The sequence below is a fragment of the Ranitomeya variabilis genome, chromosome 2, assembly GCF_051348905.1.
Source record: "Ranitomeya variabilis isolate aRanVar5 chromosome 2, aRanVar5.hap1, whole genome shotgun sequence".
Classification (NCBI taxonomy): Eukaryota; Metazoa; Chordata; class Amphibia; order Anura; family Dendrobatidae; genus Ranitomeya; species Ranitomeya variabilis.
This window is the reverse complement of record NC_135233.1, coordinates 163691456-163715524: the sequence shown is the minus strand read 5'-3', so window position 1 is coordinate 163715524 and position 24069 is coordinate 163691456. Positions and strand designations below refer to the sequence as shown.

Genomic DNA, 24069 nt, shown 5'->3' with positions numbered 1-24069 from the left:
GCAACTTTTGGAAGATAAAGGGGGATCAGGTTTCATAATAACTATCTTCCCTAAACTGCATGTATGGAGGTTGTCTAGATAATGCTTGTAAATCACTAACCCTTCTTGCAGACGTGAGTGCAACTAAGAGGGCCGTTTTAACCGACAGAATTTTTATTGGGACAGTATCAATAGGCTCGAATGGGGCTTGTGTTAAAGCTGAGAGTACAAGATTTAGGTCCCAAGGAACTATTTTCTGTTTAATGACTGGTCTGGATCTAGTAACCGCTTTAAAGAACCTGGATATCCAGTGATTGCTGGCTAACTTAGAATTGTATAGCGCCCCCAGAGCCGACACCTGAACTCAGAGTGCTTGTGGCTAAGCCCATTTCTAGGCCCCTTTGTAAAAATTCTAAAATTTGATTAATACAAGGTTTCTGGTCAATCTGTGCTCCTGAACTTGATAGGAATTTTTTCCAAATCCTGACAAATATTTGTCGTAGAGGTTTTCCTACTCTTAAGAAGTGTATTTACTAGATCTCGAGAAAACCCTTTCCCCCTTAGTAACGACCTCTCAAATTCCACGCTGCTAGGTGTAAGTTGGCTACTCGTGAATGGAATATTGGACCCTGGGAGAGAAGGTCTGGTAATTCTGGGAGACTCCATGGTTGGGTAATCTTCCTCAGCCAAGGAAACCACGACCTCCTGGGCCAGAACGGGGCTATCAGGATTACTCGGGCCCTGTCTTCCCGTATTTTCCTCAGAACTATAGGAATTAGGTTTAGAGGGGGAAAGGCATAAGCGAGACTGAAGTGCCAAGAGATTAGAAGAGCGTCCACTGCATACGGGTTGTCCCTTGGATTTAAGGAACAGAATTGGTGTAGTTTTCTGTTTCCTCGGTTGGCAAAAAGATCTATTTCTGGACATCCCCATAAATGCACGATCTGATTGAAGATGGCCGGATTTAGTGACCAGTCCCCCTGTCTGAGTTTGTTGCGGCTTGGATAGTCGACCATGGTACTGAGCTTTCCCCTTATGTGAAGAGCCGTAAGGGAAAGTAGGTGATTCTCGGCCATCTGAAAAATACGATCCGCAACCTCCATTAATGAACCAGACCGCGTACCTCCTTGATGGTTAATATAGGCAATGGTTACCTGGTTGTCCGAAAACAGCCTAACGTGTCGACCCTGTAGGGGTATAAGAAAACTATTTAACGCGCGCTCTACCGCTAACAATTCTTTTAGATTGGAGGATGAGTTTTGTTCAGACTGGGACCACAGTCCCTGGACCCAATTATTCCCCAAGTGTGCCCCCCAACCCTTGGGGATAGCATCAGTAGTTATTATCCGTGTTACACGATTTGTCCAGGGAACCCCTCTATGAAGATCTGGTATGTGCGTCCACCAGTTTAATGAACGAATAGTTTCAACAGACAGTGAAAATTTACTTTCAAGATCAGCTCCCAGCCGACGAGAATTATGTAGGACATCCCACTGCAGTGTTCTGGTGTGATATTGAGCCCAGAGAACCACCAGAATACAAGATGTAAGTGAACCCAAAAGTGACATCGCCCCTCTTACGGAGCCTCATGGATTGTTAATCAATTTGGTGGCCAACCGTTGAATACTATCCACTTTTGAATCCGGCAGGCGACATTCCTGTTGACTAGAGTCTATGACAAGACCCAAAAATTCCTGTGTTTTTAAGGGCTGCAAACGAGATTTTTTGAGATTAATGATCCATCCTAGTTACAGATCCTTTCGGGCACAGAAACCTCTAGTGTCCTGGGCATGGAGGGTGACAGGTAATATAACAAGTGACATAAGAGACTGTTCCATAGATGGCAGTGTGTATATAACAGATTCATATGCAAAAATCTGATGGCAGCTGTATTGGTTTGCAAAAGAATGCTGAACTGGATCATTTTGCTTCAGTTTTTGTAATCACAAAGTGATGTAAAGACAGAAATATCTACTGAACATGTGAACATTGGTTCACTACTGCAAGGAAGACTCCTCATGTAGCAGATAATGGCATAAGTGTGTCTTGGGTGAAACTCGAAAGCTTTGCAAGAAAAACACTATAAACATGGTGTCATCATGCTGCTACTGTGTAAGGGGACAGACAAGGGGGGGGGGGACAGACAGGGTAGCTAAGGCTTGAATATTTTTGTAGTAAGATACTTGGCATGGTTCCCTCCACACTGCACACTCTGGAAATGATAGTGTTAAAGAATAACACACCCTGCATAAGTGTATATCTATTGGGCTTTTAAGCAGTTTTAACCTTTTGATTTCCAGATCGCACATTGGGTGGTACCCACCCATAAGGGTAAAGCACTTGTCTACGAAGAGTTACTGACTGCTATTCTTCGGAGTTTGTTATAATGTTTAATACATGGAAATAATAGCATCAGTTTCGTTCATTATTAGGATCCAGTGCAATACTGTTACCTACTGAAATGTCAAAATCAACTGCTCTATATAGGATTTATAATGGGCTGTTGTAGCCACACTTGTGAAAAATAAGTCCACAATGCAGTGTACCCAGAGCAAGGCAACCCCTCCCCCAGCAAGGTAGATGCTTTCACAATGATGTGCCTGTTATTCATGCTATGGAGACTGATCGTGTGCAGCAACCCTGCATGTCTGAGACACGTGTGAGCTACATAGTGCCAGCTAAGAGGGGCAACATGCAGCCAGTGTAGCCTGGGCGTCTGTCACCACGCTGCCAGTGTAGCCTGGGCGTCTGTCACCACGCTGCCAGTGTAGCCTGGGCGTCTGTCACCACGCTGCCAGTGTAGCCTGGGCGTCTGTCACCACGCTGCCAGTGTAGCCTGGGCGTCTGTCACCACGCTGCCAGTGTAGCCTGGGCGTCTGTCACCACGCTGCCAGTGTAGCCTGGGCGTCTGTCACCACGCTGCCAGTGTAGCCTGGGCGTCTGTCACCACGCTGCCAGTGTAGCCTGGGCGTCTGTCACCACGCTGCCAGTGTAGCCTGGGCGTCTGTCACCACGCTGCCAGTGTAGCCTGGGCGTCTGTCACCACGCTGCCAGGAGAACCATCAGGCCACACTTTGCATTTGCCTGGCAGCCATATTTGGGGAACCCTCATGAGGGCCAATGATTGCTTTTGTAGTGTTCTAGAGGAATAATTACAAGTTTTGCGCCTACAATCAGCAGGAACCATGCATGCTCCATTTTTAATTTGAAACCCAGGACTGATTACAGTGCGGGGAAGTGATTGCGTTACTGTGTTACTTTATTTGCGTGTGATGCGAAGAATGGAAGGAAGCAGGAGGCACAACTGCTTTCTGTGCAGCCCTGATCGCAGTGCATGTGGACGACACGCAGACAACCGACAAATCCTAGAAGCTGCAGCCCTCCCGCTCCCGGGCACCGGCGTCTGCACACAGGAGGATGGGGGTCACCGACAGTCCTCTGCCCGCAGCCACCGGCTCTGCACAACCTAGTCTACACTAACGACCACGCCGCATCAAAAGAGAAACCACCTGCACAGAGTACAGCCTGGGCACACCACACGGTCGTCCTGCCTGGGCACACCGCACGATCGTCCCGCCTGGGCACACCTCACGATCGTCCCGCCTGGGCACACCGCACGATCGTCCCGCCTGGGCACACCGCACGATCGTCCCGCCTGGGCACACCGCACGATCGTCCCGCCTGGGCACACTACACGGTCGTCCTGCCTGGGCACACCGCACGGTCGTCCCGCCTGGGCACACTGCACGGTTGCACTCCGAGCAGTGACAGCTAGCCGCATCTCCTCCTCTGCGCCTCACTGATCAGAGCCAACTGCTGTGCGACACTTGTCAGGGGAGCTCAGCAGCTGACAGCGCCGGCATCACACGGCAGTCTCACAGCACGGCACCTGGGCGGCCGCCACTAGCCGGAGCGATGCACACCGGAACCAGGTGATCAGTGACGGACAGTGCAGCGGTCGCCATTAGTCTGGTTAGCAGCAGTGACGTACGGCGACAGCTCACCTGCACATTGTCTCCTCCAGCGCAGTCCGCGCCATCACAACCTGTAATTACAGTTTCCAGACTTCTAGGACTAAGCAGCGCAGCCGTTCGCCCGGTATCTCTTGTATCCTCTGGCGGCTGCGCACACCTTTTCTTAGCTATAGGCTGAGAATCTGCCGCCGGACCTCTCGGCCAATCAGAGGAGCGCCGGGCTGCCCGAGATAAGAGGCGCTCGTTCTTATTGGTGCACAGCAGGGTGGGCACGGCCTGCAAGCAAGACGGGGGCGGGGCTATGCTGGGAGACAGCCTCGGAAGTACAACACGTGATGTGTATAGTTTTCGTCACTCGCGACAGTGTGATGTGTAGTCTTGTTACATTGTGTGTATGTACTGTCTGTATGTACTGTCACACTAGCTGAAGAGCTCGGCGTTGTCCGGGCATAGTAACTAACTGTGGTTAGTTATAATAAATTATAATGATTATCCTCCATCCCATAGTCCCGTGCCCATACACCCATCATACATAACATCCATCCCATAGTCCTGTGCCCATATACACATCCTCCATCCCATAGTCCCATGCCCATATTCCCATCACACATCCTCCAAGCCATAGACCCGTGCCCATATTCCCATCACACATCCTCCAACCCATAGTCCCGTGCCCATACACCCATCATACATAACATCCATCCCATAGTCCCGTGCCCATACACCCATCATACACATCCTCCATCCCATAGTCCCATGCCCATATTCCCATCACACATCCTCCAACCCATAGACCCGTGCCCATATTCCCATCATACATATCCTCCATCCCATAGTCCCTTGCCCATATACCCATCACACATCCTCCAACCCATAGTCCCGTGCCCATATACCCACACATCCTCCAACCCATAGTCCCGTGCCCATATTCCCATCATACATATCCTTCATCCCATAGTCCCGTGCCCATATACCCATCATACATGCCCTCCATCCCATAGTCCCGTGCCCATATACCCATCACACATCCTCCATCCCATAGCTCCGTGCCCATATACCCATTATGACATCATCTTTGCCATGGCAACCATTCTGACATCATCATCGCCATAGCAACCTATTATGAGATCATCGTCACCATGGCAACCATTATGACATAACCGTCACCATTGCAACCTATTATGACATCATCGCCATGGCAACCATTGACATCATCTTCGCCATGGCAACCTTTATGATATCGTCGATACACACGCATACACACATACACTAGTTTTTCTATATATAGATGTACTGTGTATATTACATGTATTGTGTGTAGTGTATGTACTGTATACCATGTACCGTGTATAGTGCATGTAATAATAATAATAATAATTTTATTTATATAGCGCCAACATATTCCGCAGCACTTTTCAAATTATAGAGGGGACTTGTACTACAGACAATAGACATTACAGCCTAACAGAAATCACAATATGTACCGTGTATGTACTGTGTATATTACATGTATTGGGTGTAGTGTATTACTGTGTATATGCCATGTACTGTGTATAGTGTATGTACTGTATGTATTACATGTACTGTGTATACTGTATGTACTGTTTATTCCATGTACTGTGTATAGTGTATGTATTGTATATATTACATCTACTGTGTATACTGTATATACTGTTTATTCCATGTACTGTGTATAGCGTATGTACTGTGTATATTACATGTATTGTGTGTAGTGTATTACTGTGTATATTCCATGTACTGTGCAGTGTATGTACTGTATATATTACATGTACTGTGTATACTGTATGTACTGTTTATTCCATGTACTGTGTATAGTGTATGTACTGTGTATATTCTATGTACTGTGTATAGTGTATGTACTGTGTATATTACATGTACTGTGTATAGTGTATGTACTGTGTATTTTACATGTATAGTGTATGTTCTGTGTATGTACTGTGTATATTGCATGTTTTATATGTATACTATGTACAGTTTATGTATATATTATACATATTATTATACATTATGTTATAGACTTATGTATTATGCATATTATGTAAATTATATGTTATTATATGTTGTATATTATATATGTATTCTGTACATTATGTGTGTGTATTATCATTTACTACTTTTGTCACAGTAACAATAATACCACTTCAGCAATATTCAGTAGTATCCTAACACTACCTGAGAAGGCGATCACAGGTCAAGAAGAGATATCTGCTAGATCAATTATTTCAAATAATTTTTGGGGTTTATAAATTCATATATTAAAATTAAGGATACAATGGATAAACAGAGAAAACCTTAAATGAGCATACACATGCCATGCAGAGACATAAAGATAATGAATAAATGAACACATGTACATACAGATAGATGCACCACCAATAATCAAGTGCCAGTTCGGGACTATATCCCATTTTTGGTATTTTAGTCTACAGCTGACTGTTGTGGGGGACTAGAGAAGCATGACATATTAAATTCCACATGTCTGCAATGTAATGATACAATGTCTGATACAGTTATATTTACCAACATGATAACCAGTGTTGGGAAGTCTGCAGGTCAGTGTCGCTCCACTCCAATACCCACAGTGTATTCTGCAGGCTATGTGTGCATTATGTATAATATGTGTGTATTCGGTGTATGTGTATTATGTAAATGTCTGTATATTATGTATATGTGGTTTCTGTGTATTATGTATGTTATATGTGTTTTCTGTGTTTTATGTATGATTAGTATATGTTTTATGTATGTTATATGCATTTTCTGTGTATTAGGTATATTATATGCATTTTATATGTTATATGAGTTTTCTGTATATTATGTGTGTATAGTATGCGTTTTCTGTGTATTGTATGTGTATATTATATGCATTTTCTGTGCATTAAGTATGTTATGTGTTTTCTGTGTATTATGTATGAATATTATGTGCATTTTCTGTGCATTATGTATGTTATATGCGTTTTCTGTGTATTATGTATATTATATGCGTGTTATGTGTATTATGTTATATGCGTTATGTGTATTATGTATGTTATATGTGTTTTCTGTGTATTATGTATGAATATTATGTGCATTTTCTGTGTGCTATGTATGCTATATGAATTTTATGTGTATTATGTATGTTATATGCGTTTTCTGTGTATTATGTATATTATATGCGTGTTGTGTGTATTGTTATATGCTTTATGTGTATTATGTATGTTATATGCATTTGCTGTGTATTATGTATGTATATTATATGCATTTTCTGTATTATGTAGGTTATATGTGTTTTCTGTATATTATGTAGGTTATATGTGTTTTCTGTGTATTATGTATGAATATTATGTATGTTTTCTGTGTGTTATGTATGTTATATGTATTTTATGTGTATTATGTATATTATATGCGTGTTATGTGTATTATGTTATATACGTTTTATGTATGTTATGCATTTGCTGTGTATTATGTATGTATATTATATGCGTTTTATGTGTATTATGTAGGTTACATGCATTTTATGTGTATTATCTATGTGTATTATATGCGTTTTCTGTGTATTATGTAGGTTATATGTGTTTTCTGAGTAATATGTATGTTATGTGTTTTCTGTGTATTATGTATGAATATTGTGTGCTTTCTGTGTTATGTATGTTGCATGTATTTTATGTGTGTTATGTATATTATATGCGTGTTGTGTATTATGTTATATGCGTTTTCTGTGTATTATGTATGTTATATGCATTTGCTGTGTATTATGTATGTATATTATATGCGTTTTTTGTGTATTATGTAGGTTATATGCGTTTTCTGTGTATTATGTATGTTATATGCGTTTTCTGTGTATTATGTATATTATATGCGTGTTATGTGTATTATGTTATTTGCGTTATGTGTATTATGTATGTTACATGTGTTTTCTGTGTATTATGTATGAATATTATGTGCATTTTCTGTGTGTTATGTATGTTATATGAATTTTGTGTATTATGTATGTTATATGCGTTTTCTGTGTATTATGTATATTATATGCGTGTTGTGTGTATTGTTATATGCTTTATGTGTATTATGTATGTTATATGCATTTGCTGTGTATTATGTATGTATATTATATGCATTTTCTGTATTATGTAGGTTGTATTCATTTTATGTGTACTATATATGTATATTATATGCGTTTTCTGTGGATTATGTATGTTATATGTGTTTTCTATGTATTATGTATGTTATATGTGTATTTTATTTGTATATTACATATGTATTATGAATAAGTGTGCTCTGTTTATTATTTGTCTATTATTTGAATGCTGTGTGTATGGTGTATATCATATCTGTGTGTATATAGATATATGTGTTGTGTAGTGTTTCTCACATTACAGTATAGGGCTGCTGGGGAAGCAGTGAGTAGTGGGGTCTCCCACACGGACCCCACTGCTCAGTGCTGGCCGTCTGTCAGTCATTCTTTATGCCGTGAGGCCGGGGGGATTCTGGCTGCAATAGAGAAGTGCGCATTGCATGGACAGCACAGGGCCAATGCTAACCTACCGCGCTCATACACCGCGCCATTATCTCCGGGGACGTCCCGGCTGCGGTGTGTGAGGTAAATCCCGCTCCCGGGAGGCTCCAGAACAACTTTTCGTATAAATAAACGTTACCACTAGCAGACATGGTGCATTGGTGACCGATGCAGAGGACAGGTACAGAGGAGTGGAGCAGAGTACGCGCCATTGTGCCCAGTGTCACGTCCACTCTTCCTCCCTGAGAGACCGACGCCTCGCACAGACGGGGCCCCTCATTACCGGGAATATCACTACTGTGTGATCTCAGTAGATAATAAAGCTCATTACTGTGTCCAGGGAAAGTGTCTGGAGAGATGGAGAAGTGATAGCAGCTGTTACATATAGTGGAGCGGGATAACTCTGACAGAATATATATATATATATATATATATATATATATATATATATATATATATATATATATATATAATATATTCTATCTATATGATCTCTCTACCACATTGGGTAGGTGATATAGAGATCAGCCTACTCCAGTGTTGTGTATATGTAATAGACTAGTATATATATATATACATATATAAGTAATTACTTCTATGTCTGACCTGCTCCTGAGACTGTGAGCGTATATATATATATATATATATATATATATATATATATATATATATATATATACATACACACACACACACACATATATATATATACACACACACACACATATATACACACACACACACACACCCATATACACACACACACACACACACACACCCATATATACACACACACACACACACACACACACACACACACACACACACACACACACACACACACACACACACACACACACACACACACACTATGACTGCGGGGTCTGCTCCCGGCTCTTGCTCCTCTCTCCTGTGCTGCCTGCGATCGTTCGTCTATTGCCCGGCGCCATTCTTCCCAATGAGTAGGTCGTGTAGATTCATCCTTGCAGCATGAGTGCACAAATCCTGGTGTGAATAGTGACTACACTGCGATCATTAGTGACCGCTCACCGACATGTTCCTTGCTCGGTAATCCTGCCTCAGCGTGGGATACAGTACTGGAAGAGCCGGAGTATTATATTATTATTTATATTATTATTGCTAGTATTAGTTTTATTGTCTGCAGTGTTAGAACATCAAAAAGAATTGTTGTACATTAATATCTTATTAGTATCATATTCTTCCTAGCAGATCCTGCACATACTGTTTTGTAATGTTTTTAAACTTTAGGGAAATTTGCATTTTTTTTTGTGTTAATTCACTTTTAAGAGTCTGTTCACACAGGAGAGATTGTAAAATTTGCTGCGGAAGCTTCTCCATACATCTGAGCGAGGTTTGTAAAAATCCAAAATCCTGGCGAATCCTCCCATTTCCATGACTACATTTTGAGCCACAGACATGCCTGCACTGATACCTGCCATATGTGAACACGCTCTTATGAGGTTCAGAAGTCTAAGAGGTTAACAAGTCCTAAGTGGTTTTAGTTTAATTATTATATTTTTGTCATCATTATTTTAATGTCAGTATTTTATGTATTATATGTTTTCATTTTCTGATTACTTTTGTCCCAAAATAAAACAAAAGCACGAGCGTATGAGAAATCGCCTGTGTTTCATCAAAACAATTCAATTTTCCGTTCATTTTCACTTGTCTGTTTTTTACGTCCGTGTACGATTTGTTTTCATACATCTACATTAAAAATTATACTTGATAAAATAGAGTTTCCTGCGGTAATAATAGAAACGTATCTGTAAAAATCAGATTCCATGAAGATGTTTGGTGTGGGATCCGATATTTTTACGCACTCAGACTTAAATGATTGAGTCTCATCCGAGACCTGGAAGAGAATGGTGAATTCATAGATTTTTTTTCTCATTTTTTCCGACTCGGACCAAGAAACAAATTATCCCTGTGAACAGTGTTACTGACTATGGGGCGCTGTGCTGTCCGGGGGCTTTCCTACAGCTCATATCCGATTTGTATGCTCGTCTACATGAGCCCTAAGGCTGAGTTCCCATAATTAGTAAGTGGTGCGTCTTCTTCCGCTTTGTATTTCTGTATACAAAAAACTCAGTGTAAGGGCTCTTACTCATTTGCGAGAAAAACGGACGAGTTCAATCCGATAAAAAAATCGGATTGCACTCTGACCAATGTTATTCAATGGGTTACATCTTATCTGCGATTTTGTTCTCAGCTGAAATCTGAGGAAAAAATCGTAGCATGCTGCGATTTGCTGCGTATCTCGGACGAGACTCGCCAATGCAAGTCAATGGATGCGAGAGAAAAAAAATCGAACGGCATACAGACCATCAGTCCGTTTTTTACAGATACCTTACCATTCTGTGGCATAGAACACTGTAAATGGTCCTATAAATGATTGTAGAAAAACAGTTGCAGAGAAAAAAAACACATGTCATACGGATGTCATACGGATGCTATGTGAGAAAAATCGCATTGTACTCGCATGACACTCGTCCATTTTTTCAGTCCAGATTACGCACCTTTTATTCTCGCGTATGGGTATGAGCCCTAAGGCTGTGTGCCCACAATGAATTGTTGAGGCTGTGTATTTTCTCTGAAAAGTAACGCCACGCTAAGTTTTCTGTGCAGATTTACCCCATAGACTTGCAATTGATGCAGAAAATTCACAAGTAAAAAACGCACATCCGTTTTTAGTGCTTTTCGGCAGCTCAAACACATGAAAAACGCATGTAATCTGCACAAGACTGTATCAACACCAATATCCTCAATCATAAATATTTAAGCCAAAAATGCCAACATGGAGAAAACACTAAAACACAAGACTTCTTAGAAAGGTTAAAATAATTTTTTATTATTATTACAATACTTAGAAAAACAATAAGAAGAAAGGTATATAAATTTTAAAATGGGGAATACAAATACAGGAGAGGAAGGTGGGTATACCTGGAAATAAATGGCATGTGAGGCACTGTTGTAACACTCAGAAGTATATTGTAAACCTGTATAACATCAGGATTTACTCAATATCTATATAAGAAAAGTCCTGGTACACTTATAAAGCATCCTTATATGAGACCAAGAGAGAACATGCTTGAGGATTAGCAAGAGTATACAAACATCATTTAAACAAACAATAATATTGAAAATCCCATTACCAGCAGTGCCAGAGACCCATGTGGGGGTTCCTGGACACTTCTATTATTACCGCAGGAAACTCTATTTTATCAAGTATAATTTTTAATGTAGATGTATGAAAACAAATCGCGCACTGACGTCACACGGACGTAAATACCACTATTATTTGAGCATAAATAATTGTGATTGATCACTAACATATTATTGCAGTGCCTCACACGCTATTTATTTCCAGGTATACCCACCTTCCTGTCCTGCATTTGTATTCCCCATTTTTATATTTATATACCTTTCTTCTTACTGTTTTTGTAAGTATTGTCATAAAAAAAAAAATGTATTTTAGCCTAACATGACTGTATCAATAAAGTTTTCTCAAAGCGGAATACCAGGAAGTATAAAAAATAAAGTAGCTTTATTTAAAGCATGACACACCAAAAAGAGAAAACCAAATTGTAAAAAATGCATATAAAAAACCACACTAAAGAATGCAATGAAAAAAAAAATGCAAGTAACCTAATTTACATAATAGGTGCAGAAAATCTGCAGCATCAAAATTTCATCAAACACTCATCCCAAATGGGGCTTTCTCTCTTCAACTTCCTTTACTAAATCTTTCAGTCCATTTTAAAAATAAAGTTATTAGTTGTGACTCAACAGCCACCAGCACAAGGTCTGCTGACTACATTTAAGCTGTGTTCACATGTTGCATTTTTGCATTTTTTTTTGCAGTGTTTTTTTTTTTTTTTTTAATGGAAATTAAAGCTATGAGATTTCAGAAATAGTTTTTATTTCCTGGCTGAATTGTTAGAAGCATGTCAGTTCTTTCACCAAAGAAAGCAATGAGAAAGTGCAAAAATGCTACAAAACCTGCAACAATATGTTTAGCTGCTTTTTGGTGACTATACTGTAACTAACATGCACTGTAGAACACCAAAAATGCAGAAAAAAATAGCAAAAAACATACACAAAAGTGGCAAATTCTGCTTCTTGCAAGCAGCTTCTGTACTGCCAAGAGAACAGGTTTTTCCTGCAGAAAAAAAAAAAACGCAGCAAAATTGCAGCATAGAATTAGGGTATGTGCACACGTTGCGGATTTTGCTGCGGGGTTTTGATGCGGCGAAATCACAGCTGTTTTCCATGCCTTGTACAGTACCATGTAAACCTATGGAAAACAAAATCCGCAATGCACATGCTGCAGAAAAAAAAGCGCGGAAAAATAGCGTTGTTTATTCCGCAGCATGTCTATTCTTTGTGCGGATTCCGCAGCGGTTTACACCTGCTCCATAATAGGAATCCGCAGATGTAAAACCGCAGGTGGAATCCGCGGTAAATCGCAGTGCTTTTTACCTGCGGAATTCTCAAAACAGGTGCGGAAAATCTGCAGAGGTTCCATCTACGTGTGCACATACCCTTAGATTGCCTGAGCTGTTGCGCCCAGTGACTGACTGCTGAGGACTTGATGTTGCAACAATCACCCGAGCAACATCAGATCTGGGAAGGGTGTGTAACAGCCGGTTTTATTTTTAACACAAGCGCAACAATTTAGTGAAGATAGTTGAAAGCCCCTTCCTTTACTGTACAAACATGTATGATAGTCAATTACAACAGGCATTTATCAGATATCAAATTATGTCTCAGGAAGACAATGCGCCTTTATTCTCAATCCAAAGTAGCTACCAACAAAAAATCTATTGCTTCTATGTAAAATTCTGTCTGCTTAATTATAGAAAAAAAGCCTGTAGTCAAAGCTAATAATAATTATTATTATTATTATTATTTATTGTTATAGCGCCATTTATTCCATGGCGCTTTACAAGTGAGGAGGGGTATACATAATAAAAACAAGTACAATAATCTTGAACAATACAAGTCATAACTGGTACAGGAGGAGTGAGGACCCTGCCCGCGAGGGCTCACAATCTACAATAAAGTATAATAAAAATTTTTTCAAAATCATAAAACAATACTAAATAACAATCACAAAACCTGCAGCTATAGGTGCTGGTCCCTTTGAAAACAAAGTTATAGGAAATTTCTCCCAATTTCTCCTTAGTCTATATCAGCTACTACTGTAAGTAGCAGACCTGCGATCTACAGTCACTGCTGTGCAATGTGCAGCTCTAATGACACTCATGGTGGGGATGTTCTGTAAGGTGGTGCGCTAATGGGATTTAGTCCTAATTATTATACCCCATCCGGTTTTAGTTACTGCCCAAAATGCTTTGAAGGTTGGCCTAAAGGCCCCGTCTCACTAAGCGATTTACCAACGATCACGACCAGCGATACGACCTGGCCGTGATCGTTGGTAAGTCGTTGTGTGGTCGCTGGGGAGCTGTCACACAGACAGCTCTCTCCAGCGACCAACGATCAGGGGAACGACTTCGGCATCGTTGAAACTGTCTTCAACGATGCCGAAGTCCCCTTGCAGCACCCGGGTAACCAGGGTAAACATCGGGTTACTAAGTGCAGGGCCGCGCTTAATAACCCGATGTTTACCCTGGTTACCAAAAAAAACAAACAGTACATACTCACCATCTGATGTCCGTCAGGTCCCTTGCCGTCCGCTTCCTGCTCTGACTGACTGCCGGCCGTACAGTGAGAGCAGAGCGCAGCGGTGACGTCACCGCTGCGCTCTGCTCTCACTGTACGGAGGCACTCAGTCAGAGCAGGAAGCGGACAGCAAGGGACCTGACGGACATCAGATGGTGAGTATGTACTCTTTGTTTTTTTTTACATTTACGCTGGTAACCAGGGTAAACATCGGGTTACTAAGCGCGGCCCTGCGCTTAGTAACCCGATGTTTACCCTGGTTACCAGTGAAGACATCGCTGGATCGGTGTCACACACACCGATTCAGCGATGTCAGCGGGACCTCAACGACCAAAAAACGGTCCAGGCCATTCCGACACGACCAGCGATCTCGCAGCAGGGGCCTGGTCGCTGGTACGTGTCACACATAGCGAGATCGCTACTGAGGTTGCTGTTGCGTCACAAAACTTGTGACTCAGCAGCGTTCTCGCTAGCTATCTCGCTATGTGTGACGGGGCCTTTAAAAAGGTTAAAGAAAGTTTTCTAGCTGTGGACCAGGGTTTAATGCTAAGGACTAGAGATGAGTGAATTTGATCGGGTCAGGGCTGATTCAGCAAGCTATAGCATTTACCGAATAAGCTGCAGCAGGAAGCCAGATATCTGGAGCGCTCCCGATCTGTTTGGCTCCGCAGCTGCATGTGTTACGGCTGTGTGACAGTCACAACAAACAGGCTCTCCATGTACAGTATGTTGTGATTGTCACATAGCTGCGACACATGCAGCTGCAGCACTGATCAGCTGATTATCGGGAGCGCTCCAGGTAGCCAGGTTCCCTCTGCAGCGTCTTCCGTAAGTGCTATAGCTATTTGGAATAGGAGTTATCTGTGGCTATTCGCTCATCCATATTTAACATGTTTCAAATAATCTGTGCCAGAGCTGTCCCTGCCCTTCTCATAAGTCAATCACCCTTACACCTCTAGCTAAGGCCTGTTTCACATGTCAGTACCTCCGGTACGTGTGGTGACAGTTTTCTCACGTACCGGAGACACTGACTCAAGTAGACACATTAAAATCAATGTGTCTCTGCACATGTCAGCGTGTTTTCATGGACCGCGTGTCCGTTTGAAAAACACGGAGACATGTCAGTGTTCGTGGGAGCACACAGATCACATGGACCCATTAAAGTCAATGGGTCCGTGTAAAACACGTACCGCACACGGATGCTGTCCGTGTGCCGTGCAGGAGACAGCGCTACAGTAAGCGCTGTCCCCCCAGTGTGGTGCTGAAGCCGCCATTCATCCCTTTTCTCCAGCAGCGTTCGCTGGAGAGAAGGAATGAAAAATCAATGTTTTTTTTAATTTTTTTTTGTGGTTAAAATAAACTTCACGGCAACCTCCCCCCTCCCACCCCCTGTGCGCCTGCCCACTGGAAATAAAATACTCACCCAGCTCCCTCGTTGCTTCCTCTCAGCGCCGCAGCTTGTCCTGTATGAGCGGTCACGTGGTGCCGCTCATTACAGTGATGAATATGCGGCTCCACCTCCCATAGGAAATATATATAATTGTCTAAGGGGTACTTCCGTCTTTCTGTCTGCAACTTCCGTCACGGAAATCCCGCGTCACTGATTGGTCTCGCCTGCTGCCTGTCATAAGTGCCGCGACCAATCAGCGACGGGCATAGTCTGATTAGTCCCTCCCTACTCCCCTGCAGTCAGTGCCCAGCGCCCGCTCCGTACTCCCCGCAGTCAGTGCCCGGCGCCCGCTCCATACTCCCCTCCACTCACCGCTCACACAGGGCTAATGCCAGCGGTGACGGACTGCACTATGGTTAACGTTACCGCTGCTATTAACCCTGTGTGTCCCCAACTTTTTACTATTGATGCTGCCGTCAATAGTAAAAAAATCTAATGTTAAAAATAATAAAAACCTGCTATACTCACCCTCCGTAGTCAGACGATGCGCTCGCAGCTGCCGCCATGTTCCGTTACCAGAGATGCTTTGCGAAATTACCCAGAAGACTCAGCTGTCTCGCGAGACCGCTAAGTCATCTGGGTAATTTCGCAATGCATCCTGGGAACGGAAGATGGCGGCAGCCACGCGCATAGGGACAGCTTCGCTGGATCCCAGGGGGTGAGTATATAACTATTTTTTGTTTTAATTATCTTTTTTTAACATGGATATGTGCCCACACTGCTATATACTACGTGGGCAGTGTTATATAGCGCGTGGGCTGCGTTATATACATCGTGCCTGCTATATACTATGTGGGCAGTGTTATATACTGTGTGGGCAGTGCTATATACCGCGTGGACAGTGCTATATACCGCGTGGGCTGCTATATACTACGTGGGCTGTGTTATATACCACGTGGGCTGTGTTATATACCGCGTGGGCAGTGTTATATACCGCGTGGGCTGCTATATACTACGTGGGCAGTGTTATATACTACGTGGGCTGTTATATACCGCGTGGGCAGTGTTATACACTGCGTGGCTGCTATATACTACGTGGTCAGTGTTATATACTACTTGGGCAGTATTATATACCGCGTGGGCAGTGTTATATACTGCATGGGCTGCGTTATATACCACGTGGCTGCTGTATACTACGTGGCCAGTGTTAGATACTATGTGGGCAGTGTTATGTACTGCGTGGCCTGTGCTATATATTACGTGGCCACTGTTATATACTGCATGGCCTACATTATATACTATGTCGCCTGTGTTATATACTGCGTGGGCTGTGTTACATACTATTTGGGCTGTGTTATATACTGCGTGGCCACTGTTATATATTGCGTGGCCTGTATTAACGCATCGGGTATTCTACAATATGTATGTATATATATAGCAGCCACATAGTATATAGCACAGGCCACGTAGTATTTGTCTGCTATATACTATATGGCTCCTATATACTACGTGGCCTGTGCTATATACTATGTGGCTGCAATATACATACATACATACATATTCTAGAATACCCGATGCGTTAGAATCGGGCCACCATCTAGTAGAAAATATTAGTTTATTTTTATTGTGATCATCTTTTCTTCCTGTAATCATATTTTTTTCTATTGGTTGATATATTAAATCAAATTTTCAGATACTGATGGTTGCCACTAACATAAAGCGATTGTCTAGTGACAGAGAATTGTATTTTATTATAAAATCTTATTAAATTATTTTATTATTACACTCTGCAGTGACATCCCAGTTTTAATTTCACTCTCTTGGTCCCATTTCTTGCTCTCCTGTATTTGTTATGACACAGGCTGTCAGCTATGTGATGAGGGGGCCGACCGCAGGCTCAAGTTGACAGCTATTCTTCCTCCTTTTCTGTCCCTGCAATAACCATGTTTGAGAGGAGGGCTAACTCCACTGAACTGAGCTAGAGAGCAAGCCCTCTTCACGTCAGCAACACCGCCTGTGCACAAATGAGAAGTAAAGGAAGTGGGGCTAAGAGAGTGGCACTAATACCGGACCAGGACATTGCTACATTTAAGTTCAAACAATAAAGTAAATTTAAAAAACACAATGATCTTAGATTCCATAAATGAACACAACATTTTTGGCTACGGGAAACCCCTTTAATACAGTATACAAGTGCTAATAAATTAATATTGCTGTTTTGACATTGTCCACTAGAGCAGAAAACAACAGCTTTGGTCTCTGCTGTCCTGTGAAGGCTGGAACAGCAGACGGTGGGCGAAGATCGCTCTTTTGTACTGTTGAAGACTTTCCTAGGGGAAAGTTGCTAACACTATACACACAGATAAGGCGGCACATGCATATCTCTTGCCACTGTAGTTTGTAGAGACTGTAGTAATCTATCAGATTTCTCTATAGCTTCCATCAATTACAGCTGCTATTAACTTCTTAAAGGGGCTGTCTGGTCCAAATTGATAAGTCTGCAGTCATTCTGTGTGACTGCAGATTTACAACCTCCCCAGACCACGTACTGTGCGCTGTGGGCATTCGTCAGTTTCTGACCTGGGAATGGACTGTAAGTATGCGTTAGGCCGGGGTCACGCTTGAGAGTGCAATGCGAGAAACTCGCACGAGTCTCTTGCATCAATACCCGGAACTGCCGCCGGCACTCGGGACCGGAGCGTTCAGCTGCATGTACAGTATTTCTATGTAGTTGAGCCGGTGGTAGTTCCACGTATTGAGGCAAGAGACTCGTGCGAGTTTCTCGCATTGCACATGCAATTGTCCTCTTTGTTTAACGTAAACGAAGTAAAGAGGTCTCATTCTCCCTCTGCTTTAACACCCCCAATACATTGTATGGGCCTGATAAGCTGTATAACGAATCATGTCATAATGTGTAGTGTACAGCTGCAGGCATGCTCCGATAACACCTTATCCAAGCACATTCCTTCATCACTAGTAGAGACCCGTGGCTCATGCTGAGCAAGATGGGGAGAAGGCTCTAGGGACCTTCCTCTGACTAGTCATCTGAGAGGCTCTTTAATAAGTTAATTTGCTTTCACACTAGCGTCGGCACGGGGCCGTCGCTATGCGTCGGCCCGACATGCGTTGTGAAAATAATGCCCGATGTGGGCAGCGGAAGCAGTCTTACGACGCTTCCGCTGCCCAATTGTAAGGTCCGGGGAGGAGGGGGCGGAGTTTCGGCCGCGCATGAAAATGGCGGACTTGACGTGCAAAAAGCGTTACATGTAACTTTTTTTGTGCCAATGGTCCGCCAAAACACGACGCAACCGTCGCATGACGATTGCGACGTGTGGATATACATCGCTAATGTTAGTCTATGGGGAAAAAACGCATCCTGCAGACAACTTTGCAGGATGCGTTTTTTCTCCTAAACGACGCATTGCGACGTACAGCCAACAACGCTAGTGTAAAAGTAGCCTTACATGTACGTAAAAATTATACCAATGACAAAATTGTGAGGAAAACATTTGGTCTTTAGATTCATCCTTAAGGGGTTAAACACACAGTGACAGAGTCAATGGGGAAGTGATAGAGGGGAGATATGTGTCACTGTGTATAATGGTGTCCGTGATGTAAAACCAGATTAGTTTCCCCCAGCACACTACGTGTTGAGAGGGTTAAAGGAAAGTTATATTATGGGCTGGTTTTAGTGGACATTCATAAAGCGGGTGGGAGAAGGTCCACCGTATCTCCACCTGCAGAGTCCTGACAGGACCTGTCGAGATCATGTCACATGATGGAGGAGTCACATGGTCTGGGCTTAAAAGGCTGACTGCCAAAGCTTTCAGTGATCAGTGTGTGCCTGGAGAGGGAGCTAGGAAAGGAATGTGTTTCTTTTTGTTTCTTTGTTTTGCTCAAACAATTTTATTTTCCAAAACTTGGTTTATGCGGTCTTCAATAACCAAGCCTTTTCTTAAAGAGACAGTGTTCCAGTTATACCTCTATGTCCAGGCAAGTGAGCCACTCTACCACAACACATACACACTACTGCATCATTAAAAAAGGCAAAGAATAAAGGAAGTGTTCACCCCAATATAGTCAACGCCGGAAAGATTTTAACAAAGAAAAAAATTGTACTTCTACATACTGACATCCAACTATGAAAGGTAAAATGACACAAGACCTTTCCGTTAGCCCCTTTCTGCCTCACAGAAAAGGTTATATGGGATGCACTACATTGATTTGCCTTGAAGAATACAATGGTTATTAGCTTACTTATATTTAGTTTTTTTGCTATAAGATCGATAATTATTGTGTCACTAATTTATTTCTTACTTATTTATCTTGCAGATTCCAAGTGACAAGATATGTTTTATCTAAAGAGTCATCATATATTCTATAATTCTATGGATCATATAGCACAGCGTTTTAGAGATCTCTTTGGATGCTGACCAATATTCTCCAACCGCTACACGTAAAAGACACATGTCCACCTTTGTGGCAGTACAGATGGTACAAATACGGTAATAGACGCAAACTTACCTGTGGACTTCCTCCCACTGGCCTGCTATGGTTTTAGAGGCCTTCTTCAATAGTAGATGATTGCTAACCTGGTTCCCAACATTGTCCCCTTTATTTAACGTAAATGAAGTAAAGAGGTCTCATTGTCCCTCTGCTTGAACACCCCCAATACATTGTATGGGTCTGATAGGCTGTAGAACGAATCATGTCATAATGTGCAGTGTACAGATGGAATGGTGGAATTGTCTTGCAACATTTATGTAACTGAGTTTTGTATGATTTCAATAAAGGTGTAGATGCAGACAGTATGCTTTTGTGTTTTGTCCTTTTTAATGATGGGAATTGCAGGTTTTTCTCCCTATCCTCAGCAAAAACCTATACATTTTTTCTCCCAAAATATATCCGAAGCTCCTAAAACATCAATTGATGTACAAACATGTTACCTATAACTACAGTATATAGTCCTAGATGTGCAACAACATAGTAATGTTGTTAGTGCATACCGGGCTACATTGATAAAAAGGAGACAATAGGGTAGTCTATATATATGTATCAAAATGTAACAAATTTTATTAAATAAATAAAAAAACAATCACAAATAGATTATTTTTGTGAGAAGAAACACAAGGGCAATCCAAGACAAAAACTAGCCACAACAGCAGGGCTAGGCAAGGGAGTCCATGAGCCAGAGGCACTAAAGATGGTAAACAAGAATTACCTCAATATGAGGAAGAGATTTATATATCTATGATGAAATCTATAAATGTCAATAAGAAGTTTTATTTAGATAACAAATTATAACAGGCGAAAAGGGGGACTGTAGCAGGGATAAATGGTAACAATAGACTGGTTTAAGATGAACAGATAGTAAGTCTTTAATAAACCATTATCCAGATACAGTCACCAGCCTGTGAGGACATCATAACCAATCATGGTATGAAAACATTCATGTAGTACCTGTGGCCATCGCTGGAACTAGTGGATCTCCCTTGCTGCCACGCTGTCGGGCACCTCGATGCGCGTTTCGCCACTGGAGCTTCGTCAGCAGGCGTGGCTAACAAAGAAATAGGAGTTCCCTATATAGTGCCAGTTGTTGAAGTAAATGGGGAACCGGTGTGTAATTACGCATACAAAGCAGTCAAGGAACGATAGAACATAGAATCAGCTATTCAAACATAGGTCGCACTAGTCTTTCACAACTTTCCTAATAAAAGGACCTTTCATGGAGTCAAACAAATAGGAAGTCTCCGATGAGATCATGTGATCGAGTCACATGAGCCGGGTAATTGTGAATAGACGCCTGAAGGACCTTTGAGAACTGAACCAATAGTAGAAATGCTAGATATAGTCACATGTGACTGTTTTCTAAAGTGATGTAAGACTATACCAATCGGCGCACTGAACTGTGATGCCCCGCTCTGTCACGGCCAGCCCGGGCAACCGGCACCCCGTACAAACAGAGGAACATTGTCATCCCCCCCGATTCCCAAGGTAGCCGATCACTGAGCCGGACGCCAAACCGGGGCAGCACACACATACAGTGGGTCTGGGTGCGGTAAGATAAAGTTAAAGCATCCTAATAAATATGGCAAGATGATACAAAATAATATTAAGTAACCAATATCATAATTATAATTGGACAGCAGTTATTATATCAAAAGGAAAAAGGCTAGTTAGGACACTATATATGATTAAAGAGGCACAGATATTATAGAATAAAATAGTAATGCTTCTTTTTTTTCCTATTCCTTATCCATGTGCTTCAAATTGGATAGTTTAAGATCATGATGCACTGCAGAATGGAACACCAATCCGGTCCTCACCATAAAGCTCCATAAAGCTTTTTTTCCTTCCTCTGGATCAACATGTTAGGGCATGTTAGGTTAGGCTATGGGTTGAACTAGATGGACTTAAAGTCTTCCTTCAACCTTAATAACAATGTAACTATGTAACAGACACCGTCAAGGTAAGAAAAGATTTAAGACTAGGAAGGGGTGAGACAACTTCAAATCTAGAAGATTAATTAGAAATTTTCTCCCTATCCTCCTTTATTTCCAAATCAGTGGGTCACTGCGCTTGAGAAGTAGGGTCCACGAAGATGGCGGTTAGTGGATCATATGAAGTAAGTGAACAGTAGAAAATCTTTTCACAGGTAACAGCATTTTTATACAAATATTTCCTTTATAACCACTGATAACTAATTACGGTATATGTATATATTGATATGTGAACGTCTTCAGCTAACAAGAGATTTTGTGCAATATTCCATTTTGATTTTACTGTATATTAAGGCCACATTCACACGTTCAGTATTTGATTAGTAGTTTACCAAAACCAGGTGAGGATTAATCAGAGGAAAAGTATAGTAGAAACACGTCACCATTATCACCCACTCCCGGTTTTGGTTTACAAATACTGATGTCTAAGGCTGGAGTCACACTCAGCGTAAGACAATACGGTCCGTTTTTTACGCCTCACCGCGACTCAATGTAAGTACAGATCACCCAGCTTTCCTTTCAGCACCCGGGGATTACAGGCACGAGCGAGTGCTTTAGCGCAGCTCCTGCCTGTAAATTGATTTAACCCCTTCAGAAGGATTTACATGAAAAGCCGGCAATTGAATTACCGGCTTTTCACTAACACCGCTGCGTATTTCTCGCAAGTCACACTGCTGGTCCGTGTGGAATCCGTATTTTTCTCGCCCCCATAGACTTTCATTGGTGATTTTTTTGCGCAATACGGTGACAAACGCAGCATGCTGCGATTTTCTACGGCCGTACAAGACCGTATATTACGGATGCGTAATATACGGCAGATAGGAGCTGGGCCATAGAGAATCATTGGGCCGTGTGTAATGCGTATTTTACGGACGTAGTTTATGCGCTCATACGTCCGTAAAACTCGCTAGTGTGAGGCCGGCCTAAGAAGGCCTGAGATCCGGCTAATGGACACTGAGCCATGGGAACTGTATGGCCGGCCTCACACTGGGCGTAAGACAATACGCCACGTATTATACGTCCGTACTACGGCCGTAATACGGAGAAATGTTCCCAAAATATTGATCCGTAGTCAGGGTGTGTCAGCGTATTTTGCGCATGGCATCCTCCGTATGTAATCCGTATGGCATCCGTACTGCGAGATTTTCGCGCAGGCTTGCAAAACCGACATCTAATGGATTTATGTGCTCAAATGTTCGGGAAAACATATATACAGTATATATATATATATATATATATATATATATATATATATATATATATATATATATATATATATGTCATTGAGACACATATATATATTCTGTATTTAGATTTCATTCAGCGCGATATGTGTTAAAAGCCGGTAATTCAATTGCCGGCTTCTCATTTCTCCTGCACAAACCCGACATGATATGAGACATGGTTTACATACAGTAAACCATCTCATATCCCCATTTTTTTTTGCATATTCCACACTACTAATGTTAGTAGTGTGTATGTGCAAAATTTCAGCGCTGTAGCTGCTGAAATAAAGGGTTAAATTGCGGAAAAAATTGGCGTGGGCTCCCGCGCAATTTTCTCCGCCAGAGTGGTAAAGCCAGTGACTGAGGGCAGATATTAATCGCCAGGAGAGGGTCCATGGTTATTGGCCCCCCCCATGGCTAAAGACATCTGCCCCCAGCCACCCCAGAAAAGGCACATCTGGAAGATGCGCCTATTCTGGCACTTGGCCACTCTCTTCCCACTCCCTGTAGCGGTGGGATATGGGGTAATGAAGGGTTAATGCCACCTTGCTATTGGAAGGTGACATTAAGCCAGATTAATAATGGAGAGGCGTCAATTATGACACCTATCCATTATTAATCCAATTGTTGGAAAGGGTTAAAAAAAACACACACACGATTTAAAAGTAGTTTAATGAAATAAACACAGCGGTTGTTGTAATAATTTATTGTTCTCTCAATCCATCAGGAACACCCTCGCTTGGAAAAATAATAAACACACAAGATACATACCTTCTGGTGAACC

General features: G+C 42.0%; 1 protein-coding gene and 1 long non-coding RNA gene across 13 annotated transcripts in view; one reads left to right on the top strand and one right to left on the bottom strand.

Annotated features, from left to right (window-relative positions):
* Positions 1-4119, bottom strand: part of BCL2L11 (BCL2 like 11) — a 32854-nt gene extending 28735 nt beyond the window's left edge. Inside the window, exon 1 of one of the 2 annotated variants that reach the window (XM_077283137.1) lies at positions 3984-4119. The gene's annotated coding sequence lies outside the window, so the exon portion shown is untranslated. Of the gene's footprint in view, positions 1-3488; positions 3627-3983 lie in introns of those variants that run through there. The other variant, XM_077283140.1, reaches the window with a different exon arrangement.
* Positions 1-20368, top strand: part of LOC143804741 (uncharacterized) — a 1170763-nt gene extending 1150395 nt beyond the window's left edge. For 10 of the 11 annotated variants that reach the window (XR_013221088.1, XR_013221086.1, XR_013221089.1 and 7 more), the window contains one exon: positions 19892-20360. This is a non-coding gene — a long non-coding RNA (uncharacterized LOC143804741). Of the gene's footprint in view, positions 1-19891 lie in introns of all 11 variants that reach the window. The other variant, XR_013221090.1, reaches the window with a different exon arrangement.
* Positions 20369-24069: the final 3701 nt, after the last annotated feature.